At 46.1% G+C, this 12,458-nt stretch overlaps 3 non-coding genes across 3 annotated transcripts; 1 reads left to right on the forward strand and 2 right to left on the reverse strand.

Annotated features, from left to right (window-relative positions):
• Positions 1 to 473: 473 nt before the first annotated feature.
• Positions 474 to 545, forward strand: Trnaa-ugc (transfer RNA alanine (anticodon UGC)). Its single transcript has one exon. It is a non-coding gene; the product is annotated as a tRNA-Ala (tRNA).
• Positions 546 to 5,195: 4,650 nt separating this feature from the next.
• Positions 5,196 to 5,267, reverse strand: Trnaa-agc (transfer RNA alanine (anticodon AGC)). The gene has a single exon. It is a non-coding gene; the product is annotated as a tRNA-Ala (tRNA).
• Positions 5,268 to 5,405: 138 nt separating this feature from the next.
• Positions 5,406 to 5,477, reverse strand: Trnaa-agc (transfer RNA alanine (anticodon AGC)). Its single transcript has one exon. It is a non-coding gene; the product is annotated as a tRNA-Ala (tRNA).
• Between the last annotated feature and the right edge of the window lie 6,981 nt (positions 5,478 to 12,458).

Here is a 12,458-nt window from a genome sequence, read left to right on the forward strand (position 1 = left end):
AGTTCCTGTTCTAAAACCAGTGAACATTCACCAAAACTGATCAAGAAAAACCGAGTCAACATAAAAGGGGTCTGCACGGAGACCCCGCGGAGCACCCAAGGCTGCAGGCTTAGCGCCAGGCTGCGTGGCAGGGAGATTTCTGTGAGAAACCTTTGACGGAAGACGCGCTCGGCGCCTCACCCAGCGGATTTAGGCTCCCCGCCGAGCTCGGGCCGCCCCCGGGCACCGTCAGAAGGGTTTCGCAGCACTTTCTGGGTGCCCCCAGGCACGGTCCTTGGGGCTTCCGGGAGGAGGTCGGAGGTCGCTAGGGCAGCTCGGGCAGGAGGCGGAGGACCGGAGAGGCCTCGACCGCGGACCGCACAGGGAGCAGGAGCAGGGGCCCCCGTGGTCGGCGCCGATGCGCGGGGCGTCCTTCAGCTCCGTGATCCAGTTCCTGAGGCTGACAGTCGGGGAGCAAGAGCTTAGGGCCGTGTGGGGATGTAGCTCAGTGGTAGAGCGCATGCTTTGCATGTATGAGGCCCCGGGTTCAATCCCCGGCATCTCCATCACTGGGACCTTTAAGGGTGTCTTTTTAAAGAAGACCTGCGGTTTTCAATCTCTGAGAACACTTAAATATTGCTAAATTAATCCTAACGCGAGGCCCCTCTCCTGGGAGACTTCACCTCGATTCGCGTTGTTGTCTGCGCTCTTTATTTAACCTGCGGCCTCCGGACATTTTGCGTGATTCTTTGTGTGGTGTGAATCCAGGGACAGCAGGGCCCAGTCCCTGGGCAAGGCCCATTTGCGGGAGAGGGGAAGGCTATGCACAGGGAAAGGCCCCTTTCACGACCGGCCGGTCTTACTGTGAACCCAAGACCCTTAGGATTTCTTTATTTAGAAGCGAGTTTCCTGGAAAGGAAAAAGACCTGAGTAACGTTTGTTTCTGGGCTGTAGTTTTTCTTTTTTTTAAGTACAATTCTCAAATTGCAATCTTCTTTGTCGCCTTTCATCTCTGCTTTACTGCTCCTGCCCCACACCACTTAACTATTGCTACCTTGGCCTTTCCTACCAAGCTGATTTGGACTGTGTGTGTCCAACCTGATGTGAGCCCTGAATGCACCTAGTCTCGCTCAAGGTGCAGTATTTTCTTCTTATTAAGAGCTGAGTGCTGACACAGCCTTGCACACAGAGCCTTGCAAACCGCCCAAGAGGGCGCTGGAGCAGGTCCCCGTGCTAGCGTTGGTCTCTGCACCAGGCGCCCTGCCGCAGGCCAGCGAGGTGAGATCAACTGAGCAACAGGTCAGTGCTGGCCTGCCCACCTTCGCCCCGTGGCACAGGTTTCCTTTGTACTTTGTTGTGTATTTCCTCTGTCCTGACACTGTCAGGGGACCGGGCCCAGGAGGCCACCGGAGATGTGACCGGCATGGACAAAGAGAAGCCTGGAGGAGCCCATCGACTGCCATGTGGAGACTCCGGGGGGCCTGCAGCCTGCAATGCTGTCTTCTTGAAACTACAATTTTCAAACGATGATTCTCCTCGTCTCTTTGCTGCCTGTCTTTATTTTTTCTGTCCTATCTCAGCAGGACTCACATCTCCAACTTTCTCTGTTTTCAGCTGGGCGCCCTGGAACGGCGTTGTTTAGTGCTCTATCTCTGCCTTGCTGAGGAGTCTGAGGATCGCACCGCAGCCTTGTTAGCCTGTTTTATTTTTTCTCTGTCTGAACGCCTGCTCTGCCTTCCTCCATCTCATTACTTTACTTCCTGGCTTCTTTATGGGTTTGCATCGCCTGATATGCAGCCGGACAGCACAGCCGCCCTGCACAGAATCCTGCGAGGACTCGGGCAACTGTGGACATACGCTGTTCACCCGCTGTACTGGGAAGGAGGGGCTGCACCTCAGGAAAGACACGGGACCTTTGGGAAGGAGCAGGCAGGCACAGCCAGGCCAGAGGACACGGATGGGCTGAGAGATTCTCCTGTCCTCGTCCTCCTTACAGCTTTGTATATTTGTATGTCTTCTCATAACACATTGCTTTGGCGTATGTTTTTAACTACTTAAGTGCTATCATTGACGTGAGTCATTACCTTTCTTGCTCTTTAAAATCAGCACACTGGTTTGCTGTGTGTGTGTTTCATGGATTGTGCTAGTAAGTACACACGCACCCCTGGTGTGTGGACACCCTGGCACTGCGATCTAGTAACACACATATCTGTCCTGACCTCCTGACAGGGGGCTTCTGAACCCCTTGAATAGGGGGAAGTAAGTCTTTGGCTTGAATGTGCATTTGGCCATTGACCCCATTCCTGACACAGGGCTCCCAGGACCTTTCTAGTTCTCTGAGTGCAGGCCCATATTTTGTTCCCATGACTTACCTCTCTGTGGGCACCTGTGTCAGATGGTGTCAGATGGTCAAGGAAACCAATATCTATGATGACAGGGCTGGACCCTGCAGAGAGGAGGGGATTTGGAGATGAAGTCAATCATCAATAGCACTAGTTTAGAACCCCAAAGGACGGAGCGGGGGGAGCTGCTGGATTGCCAGAGGGGTGCAGGTGACGGAGGCGTGCTGGACCACAGAGGGTGTAGGAGCACAGTGTCCTGGCCAAAGGGCACCCCTGCATCCCTGTCCTCTGTACCATCCTGTGAGGCGAGGGACAGGGCAGTAGGGAAGGTTTCCAGAGGTCTGTGGCTGTCGGAGCCCGAGGACCTGAGTGGGCCTGGAGCTGGCTCTGGGTGGGTGTAAGATGACCCTCAGCCTGGGACTTTTACCCAGAAGCGTTCTCCTTGAAGATTGGGGTCATACACCTTTTTAAAATGTTACCACCATATTATCACAACCAACAAATTACTAAGCTTTCTTAATTTACTCTAATGCTCAGGTCATTTCCAGTGGTTTCATTTTCCAGTTATTCTGCTGGGCTCAAGAGCCAAGCATTTCATTTTTTCCTGTCTCTCTTCAGTTCGGCTTCAGTGTCTCTTGTCCCCAGTGCCATTGATTCTTCAGTTTGTCCCGGAGGATTTTCCACGTGACGATTTGGCTGATGACATCCTTACCGGGGGACTGCACACCTCCTAGTATTTCAAACAGATGACAGAAAGAGATGTTAGTCTCACTTGCTTGATTATGCAAAAGCTTACATCGTTTAACACAAGTGATTTATCAGAGGTCCTGGATATGGTACGCTTCACTAATCTAAGAGTATATTCGCCTCAGCTTTGATGATAGGAAGCTCTCACTGGCTTCAGAGGTGCCAGTATTTTTCATGTCTGACAGTTTGGCTGGCAGCTCTGTTGCTATATTAAGCAGGAGTAGATGATGGTAGATATCCTTGTCATAAAAAAGACTGAGATGTATTAACCACAAAATACTTTCAAAAGATTTAGATAAGTGGTGCAGACCATAAATACCTATGAGCAGTATGTATTATGCGGAACTATGTCTAGAAAAACATCCCTACAGATCAATAAAGTAAAAAGGGCTAACTCATAAAAAGTCTTACGTATGTATCAACCCATATTTTTAGATACATCTGGCCTGGGCAGTGAGCTTTGTTATTGTGTTGCTGTCATGGTTTATATTGGTGGCTCCCAGGCCTCATGCATTTGCATTGTACATTTGTGATTGGTTGATCGTCTAGCTTGGATTGATGGTGTCAGTGCTACAATCATCTAGGGGTGAAGCCAGGATGTGATGTAATGGCAGGAAGAAGGAGTGTCTTGCTCTCTTGCTGGTGTCTGCCTTGCTGTTTGCAGCCGCCGTGAACTGTGGCCCAGCCATGCCACCCTGCCTTGGAGCCACCTGAGTGTGGACTGAAACATCCAAAAACAGTAAGAAATAAACCTTTCCTTTCCTAACTTTGGACATCAGGTATTTTGTCTCAGCAACAAGTAAAAAGTAACTAACTAAGACAATTGGTTATGGCACACAGATGCTGTGTGGGGTGTGTCGTACTCAGGGATTGTGAGGAGAATAATTAAAATCGGGACATGGAATTTATACTATTATTTTATGATGGTCATCCAGAGTTAATATAAAGTAAGTGCAGGAAATCTGTCCACAATACCAAAGACAGAATATTCAGCCAAGGTCCTAAATCCCACAGCAATGTCCTGCATGAGTTCAGATGAAAACCTAGAGCCCATGACAATGCCTCCCATGAGTCCAAATGGAGGTCTAGAGCCCATGAGAAGGACTCACACCAGTCTGTTTTATGGATCCACACTGGGAAGGCCAAAAGGTCAGTGGCGGAAGCCAGGAAGTCTATGCCAACAGGGTGAAGGAGCTGTACTGGTAGGTTGAGGATTCTACGCTAGAGCCGAGAAGTCATATCACAGCAAAGACCAGGGCTGTCCTGAAAAGCACCACAGCCATCCTCAGCGACACGGAGCCCCTGAGCTCCTCTGACGATAAGCACGGTCGAGTACATACCAGGAAGCCAGTGTGATGAGTTCATCCTGGAGATTAAGCAGCACACATCTTCCCCTCCGGAGCCAGGAAGCCATCCATGCTCGATGTGAGGACCAAAGCTTCTCCAGGAGAACTAATGGCTGAAGCAGCAATACGTAGGAGAACTCACAATGCCTCCCTTCTTCTCTATGTCTCTATTAATGCTGGCAACTTTCCTCAGGTGGAACATCTATGCTCAGCACATGGTGATTTAATTCTGCTGGCATGAAGTTGACCACCAGTTTTTAATCTATAACAGGATACTTGTCAGAGATGGTAGAAGTGGCAGTGGCTCCAGATTAATGTGGTAGGCAGTCCTGTCTGCATCCCTCCAGGTGGGCCAAGTGTCCCCTGCTCCATTCCCAGTTCTGCTTGGAGTCAGGTGCTGTGTGGGCAGAAGGAAGAAACAAAGTCTTTTTTTGTTATTTCACCTTCAGGGTGTTTCTTCTTCCAAGAGCTCCAGGGTGTTTGTTTTGAGCCAGGATCTCACTACACAGTCTAGGCTGGCCTTGAACTTGGAGCCATTCTCCTGTCTCCGCCTCCTGAGTGCTGCTATCACCAAAGAATTCTTTAGTGTTAAAAAGAAGTTTATTATTCTCCTTTACACTTCCTGATGATTCTGGTGATATTCAATTTATTTTCCAAAAGAAGACTGTTAAACAGGCAACATTCTTGATGTTGAACCTGGAGATTTAGGAAGTAGACACAGAATAATGTCAGATTTTAACTGCATAAATTACACTAGGAGAACAATTCACTCTAAGTAGGTTGGAGGTGCCAGGGATTGAACCTGGAAACTCGTGCATGCTAAACATGCACTCTTCCACTGAGCTACACCCCCACAAACTCAAGGAGGACCGCTGCAAATTCAAAGCCAACCTGCACTACGTAGAGTGATCAAGAGAAGCCAAAAAGGAATCTCCACCGATTCCCTGGAAGAGGAACCCCTCCCTTCACAATAGAGTGGGATACGCCACGCTGGAGGTGCCGGGGATCGAACCCGGGGCCTCGTGCATGCTAAGCACGCGCTCTACCACTGAGCTACACCCCCACCCGGCGAGCAGCTGTTTAGATGGTTGCTGTCAACCAGGGCCGCCACAGCTTTTCTTTTGAAACTTGACACACTGCAGGGGACCCCGACGACGAGCTCTTCCTGCGGGCGGGAGAAGCAGCGGGTGGAGCCCGGGCCGCAGGGACCGAGGTCGGCGCTGCCCCGGTCCCTGCCCGCCAGACCACAATGTGGGCTGGGCGCAGACCCGCGTGGGGCGGACAGGCGCAGGGTCTTAGGGAACCGGAGCCGCAAAGAACCACGGCTTCTTCGGGTTTGGGGGAAATTTTCCCATATTGTTGGGTGGGGAGCGGACTCAGCCGCGTGCTTCTTGGGCTTCCCCGCGTAGTCCGCCGTCCTCTCCGCATCGCCCGCAAGCTCGGGAAGAGAGTCACCATCCGGGAGTGGGGGGCGCACGGCCCGGTAGGGGGCGCAGGGCCCGGGGATGGGGAGCCCACGGTCCGGGAGACGGCCCACCTCCTGGAAGGGCATCAGCCTTGTTTACCGGCGGGGCTGTTTTTACTTTTTAACCGGTAATTTGAACACTTTTGGCGTTCCCTCGGTCTGCTCCTTTATCTCGGGATCAGGCTACTTACTGTTCTTTACTTTTTCTTTGAAGCCATTTTATGGACTCAGCATTCCTGGGGGATTTGGGGTGTGATGGGCCTAGCAGGAAGAAGGGTCAGGTTAGCCAAGGAGTTCTGAGTTACGATTTCCTTGTCAACTTTTTCTTCTGTCTCAATTTACCCTGTCTTGTCTTCCTCAGTGCTTACTGTTAGGATGGCTGTGCGCCTCCCGGGAGCCCGCTCCTTCCTTTGGGTCCTGCAGTCACAGCCTGTGCCTCGCCGGGAGGGCAATGCCGGTGTCCCCTAATTTATTTATTTTTTTTAGCAATGACACATTTATTTATTTACTAACCAAAGAGATGATCCTGTTTAAATCAACACTTTGAAATAGTTGCATGTAAAATGCTTGTGATAAAGGTAATTAACCAAAGTAATGACAATAAAAAAGCATGGAGATTTGCTCATTGAGCTAAGCTTATTCATTCTCAAAGCTAAGTCCCGTGCAGGTGATGATGGAATGTGTATTCTTCTTGCTCCCAGACTCCAGTACAGGTGATGGCTCTGTGAGAGAGGGGCCTGCAAAGCCCAGGGAGCTCTGGGAGCGCTCGGGATCCCGCGTTCCTGCCTGGCCTGCTCCCTTAGCTCTTTGCTTGTCAATGCATCCTGTGAAGCATTCCTACTTTTCAGCGGTTGACAAGTGGTGGGTGCTTTGGTGTTCTCAGAGCTGCCCAGAAAGACAGATCTCCCGAGCTGCTCATTCTTAGGCCCCGGAACCGCCCTCTGATTCTGATGTCACTTCCTGTCAAGGAATACACTTCCGGTGGTGGGAGAGCGCCTTACACTGGCCTTGCTCGATAATGAAGGCAAGAGTGCAGGCTGTGCATTTCTGGCCTGGCATAATTCTTATGAAACAAATGGGAGTGAAAATTTAAGGCTCTGTATCCCTATTGCATCAACTATGAGTCAAAAGTTCGGGGGAAATTGCATGTGTACTCATAGATGTTTTATTATCTTTCTCTAAGCAATGCAGTACAGGAACTGTTTACACAGAATTTATGGTTACCTACACACGACAAAGTAGGCGAGAGAAAATATGTAGGCTATATGCAAATATAGTAGGAAGCTCTTACATGAGGACTGGACCACCTGTGGATTTGTGTACTTATGAGGCTTCTGGAATCAGCCTCCCTTGGATATCTGGGACAAAATCCAGTTTTTAAAAAATGTTTGTATCTTGAAAGGGTAAAGAATCGTGGCCTATAGCACTGTTTTATTACTACATTTAGTTGATTTTCTCTTTTTTTCTGCCTTTCTTTCCAGTCTGTCCTTCAGAGACAGACAAAGCATTGAAGATGATATCTGGATAAACTGCATGCTTCCAAAAGCCCTCAAAATTAGTGTTGGGGCCAAACTGCACCCCTCACTTTGCAGAGCGCCCAGCACCACTGTCGGGGCCACAAAACCGTCTGAATAGAGAGATGTTCTGTAGAATGTATCACCTTCTTAGCGACCTGTGCTTATTGTAAATCTATTCAGTAAGTTTTTTCTAAAATATTTTTATTTTAAAAAGAATAAAACCAAGAAAAATAAAACAATAAAGCCAATCAAAACTGTAAACGATACAGGGTTTCAACACAAGATAATACAAAATCAACCAATAAAAACAAAACAATGAACACAATATAGGACTTCAAAGTAAGATAATAGTAGAGCCACAAGATAATATATCTTGTTATCTTTAAAATAACTGCCCATACCATTAGACAAAACAAAAATAAAACAAAACAAAACAATGAAAACAATACAGGGCTTTAATACAAGATAATAGAGAATTAACAATGGCTACCACCTTCAGAAGAAAATCTGTAGATGCTTGCTTGGAGATTGGGGATCTAGGCACAGACCCCAACAGCTGGTGCCTGCACAGGGACTCAACAGTTGAGATGTCTGCTGTTACTGTCACTGTGTTCCTGAGGCGGAACATGCCGCCGTTAAGCATCTACCTCATTTTCTCTAGAAAATCCCTGGGTAAGTCATGAGGAATTCCCTGTCTGACGAGCAGCAGAAACATAGGGTATAGCTGCTTTTCTTCTGTAAGGAGGCAGGCTATGGTGCTCCTAAGCTTATCCTCAAATGGCTCAAATTGTTTTAAAAGCTTGGAAAAGAATCCCTGAAGCAACTGAGACTCAAGGTTTCTTTAGTGCTATCAAGCAGGAGGCCACTGAATCTTTTCTTACCTTATAGATAGATTAAATAAAGCTATTGAATGCCAGGTGGATAATATGGCAGCAGCCTCTATTTTGTTAAAGCAGTTGACATACAAAAATGCAAACTAAGACTGCAAAAATATTTTAAAAGATATTTATATGAAACCTGTTACTACCTTGGAAATGCCTGGTACTGTTTATAAGGTTCCTACTACTTTTCATGGTCCTTTACCTCCCAGGGCAACTGGCCTAGTTCTTCCCACATGCATACATCAAAAATAGGCACTTTTGTGATTCCTGATGCGTCATTGATGCTGATTATACTGGAATATTGTTGCTTCAATTGTGGTCTCTTGCCCATTCAACTAAATGTTTCTGAATCTATAGCTCAACTATCTCACCTCATGTCTCCGCTAAAGCTTGTGATGTTACTCATGGAAATCAAGGATTTGGCTCTACCATGATGGCTTCTGCTACTGCCCTGGGAGATGAACGCCCAAGCTTCTCTTTAGCTATGGACAACCTTTCCTTTTCAGGTTTTAGCCGCTCTATTCGATGCTTTACGGGGCCACACAGATCCAGCTGATGTGATCTGACTCTTCTTTACAGCAGGCCCTTCAGAGCGTTGCTCACACACTCGGTGGATCAGGTCTGGGAAGGACTGCCTTCTCTTCTTACTCACTTTCTGTTCAGCCCCTTTGCCCATGTGGCATCTTATTGCCGTCCAGAGGACAAGGTATTTAGTGTTGAATGATTACATTTACCCACTCACCTGGCAATACTTCAAATGAAAGCTGTTTGTTTATGCTGGCCGGGCAACAGCCCTTTTGCTGACCTTTGATGTACATGTGCCTTTATTTTCCCTTGCAGAACCCCTGTTATACTAAGATGCTAAAAATTAAAATAATTGATTAAAAGATAATTAACAAAAAGTTACTTAAAAGATAGTTATTAGTAATATTGTCATTCTGTACTGAGCTCTTTATCCTAGTAACCAAGCACCAACCACATAGTTATAAATTAACTGACCGCGTCGTTCTGCTGTTCTGTAATGCGTCATCCCCCCCCACCTTAGTGACCTGTGTGCTATGTCAACTTTTGTTCCCCTTGTAAGAGACAAATGATGCTGTGTCAACCATTGTTCCCTTTATGAGAGACAAATGTTCCTGGAATTGGCAGACCAAGGGCTATGAATTGGCTAACCACCCACTGTGAAATGCCTCTGACCTCAAGCAAAGGGGAACAAAGGCCCACCTTATTTCTGTTTCTCATCACTATGTACTTAATGATCAATGAGCTAATCATAAATGAACTATAAAAATCAGTCAAAACTCTCAGTTGCACAGCTTTGCAAATTCCATCTGCACTGAGTCGCTGGGCCAGCTAAAATAAAAGTGCTTCTTTTAAAAAGACGTCTTGCCCTGTTTGTCATCTTGGGGTCTTGCCCCATTTTTCATCATGGGGCCTTGTTTTTGAGTAGAGTACAACACTCCTATAGTCCTTTCCAAGATCCTTTTATACAAGATCTCTGCTAATTGGTCTATAACAAATTTGACTGGTTGATTTATAGTTATAAATTCTAAATTTGCAAGAAGTTATTGTAATTCAGTTTGGTTAAGGATGTGTTTGAGTGCACTCTAATTTTGTAGCATGTTTGTCAGTCTGTCCAGGTATCTGTTGTCTGCTTGTCCAGTCTGTTTGTGGGCAGTTGTTGGGAGTTGCTGAACTAGTGATCATTCACATGTTGGAGTGGAGAACACAAGTGCTCGTACAAGGGTGCCCAAGCGGCACAGAGTGCCTGGGGAACACCCTGAGGGCACGGGGTGCTGAAGGTGAGCTAGCCTAGCAAAGGGGCATAGTACGAGTGCATAAGCATCCCCGGGGAACTTGGAGAGTTCTCATGGACTCCGACCAGCTGTGTGCTTGTTTCTGTGTTTATTTCAATCTGTACAGATCATCTATCAAATCGTCTGTCCATGTTTATCTATTTGTTCACTCTGTAAACAGCTGTTCCTTTTATTTTGAGCTCAACAATTTTTCTCTTTTTTCCTTTTTCTTTTGCATTTTTGGATCATTTGATCAAAGGTTTGGTTGGGTTGTGAGTTTAACAAAGTGTGCTTCTCCTTCGGTTGCCAGTTGGTCTAAACGACGTAAAGACTGGGTATGCAAGTGTGGTACATATTGTTGTTTACTGTGGACTTAAGAGTCTCATTATTTAAAAAAATAATGAGTTAAATATTATGATGGGTTTTTCATAAGAGCAAAAAGTTGTAAGATGGGTAAACAAAATCCACTAGGATTGGGATTGTTGGACAGAACTTCAACTGATAAATAAGAAAGCAGCTGCCTGGTAACATTTTTAACCAGTTCTTCTTTATTGATCAGAGGCCCCAATAAATTTTCTTTAAAATATATTATTGTGATATGTTCACATTGGTCATTATCAAAAGAAATAATACAGTAAGCTTTTTGGTTTGAAGATGCCTGTACAAAGGTTTCACAGGCTATGGTGATTGTTATCAACTTCATGGTCTGTTGGATCTATTCATGGCTGCAAATGCATGGTCCGCCAGGTTGTAAAATGGGGGTTACTTATGGTAACAGACTTTTGCTTCATATTCAGACCTGTGCTGGTACCAGAGACTTGTGGAATTCACTTTCCACTAAAGGTCAATAAATTGGATAGAACTTCTTGTGTATTAGATAAGAATGACTGACTAAAAAGGAAATTCAAAATGGAAATTCAGATTATTGTAAGAATGTCCATGATTGTCACGATACAACAATATATATGGTTTTGATTCCTGATTTTCTGTGTAAAAAATGTGACTGTTAACACTCTGTAGGTATTCAAATGTTAAAGTATCCATGGATAGTAGAAAATAGGTTTCACTTAATGTTCTAAAGTGCTTCATATTTAGATAAGATAGTAATGTTAAGCTTACTGCCTCTGTTGTACTGTATTGCTATCAATCTTTTCTTCTGGATGTTCAACAACTGAGATTTAGAGACCAAAAATTAGAGAGGCAGATGCACTAAGAGAATAGCCAATATTTTGGCCCCGGCCTTTCAAGGTCGACAAGGACCCAAGACATAAAAGAACTTTTGCTTGCATTATCCTAAGGTACTCAGTGAGTCTCTAGTCTTCTGATCAAGAAGATTATGAGACCACAGAAGTTCTTTGATGTAAGGTGTACCTAAAGAGAGTCACCAGGAGAAAAAATCCTCCAAGCTTTCACAGAAAGCAGTTTGGTCAAGCAATGGCCATGACTCCTCCAGATGGCTGACACCAACAGAAGAGCCAAGAGGGGCTGTGCATGGTTCTAAGATAACTTCTGAGGGAGCCTAACTGACCTTGATAAAAAGTAAGAAACTGATTATATTTAATGCAGGTCTTGAACTTCCTGCAGAAAACTAGGGCTCTCAGAGGTATAATGCTGTGTAAAACATTGGCTGTGGGGGAAGTTCGGATCAGTGAAATCCTCTGACAATTGCTGTCTACACTGGTAACTGATTATTGTTTTGGATTGATGGCCTATGCAGGGTTTAAATTGTAGGAGTTCTAACACACCTTCTCCAGCTTCAGCTGGCCACCTGTCTCATGCAAAAACAAAACAAAACAAAAAAGGAATATGTTGGAGAGCATTGAAGCTGAATACACGTGCAGGGCTGTGGCATAGCTGAACTGAGGAGGAGGAGACATGTCGGGGGTAAGGTAGGTCACAGCTGAGGCCTCCTGGAGACTTTCTCCTAGGATAGTTTTCCTTGATTAGTATCATCTGTTGTTCAGAGGGATGCTTAAACCCCTCCCAAGATCCTGCTTAGGTTTCTTGTGTTTTCCATTCAATTCCTCCCTTGTTTTTGAATAAATATGGGCTTCCCAGAGACAGTCGGTCAGTCAGCTCTCAGAGTTACAAACTTTGCAGAGAATTTTGGTCCTCCTGGAGCCCTAAAGATCACACCGCTTGTGTTATTCCTTTGGGCCTCTGCCAGGCACTCATTTGGGGGATTGGGGATCTAGGCACAGACCCCAACAACATTGTATATCAGGGTGGGGGCAGCACTCACCATTAATCCCAGAACTAGACAATGAACCCATTCAGCTGCCTTCAAAAGGTATGTGGCTTTGGGGGGACATCCAGACACTAATCATAGCAATGATCCTTGACAGGAAGGTAGGAAGATGATACAGGAGTGAGAAGCAGGGTCCA

This window comes from Cavia porcellus, unplaced genomic scaffold (assembly GCF_034190915.1).
Source record: "Cavia porcellus strain 051 isolate PalLab524CR breed Dunkin Hartley unplaced genomic scaffold, mCavPor4.1 scaffold_13, whole genome shotgun sequence".
NCBI classification, from domain to species: Eukaryota; Metazoa; Chordata; class Mammalia; order Rodentia; family Caviidae; genus Cavia; species Cavia porcellus.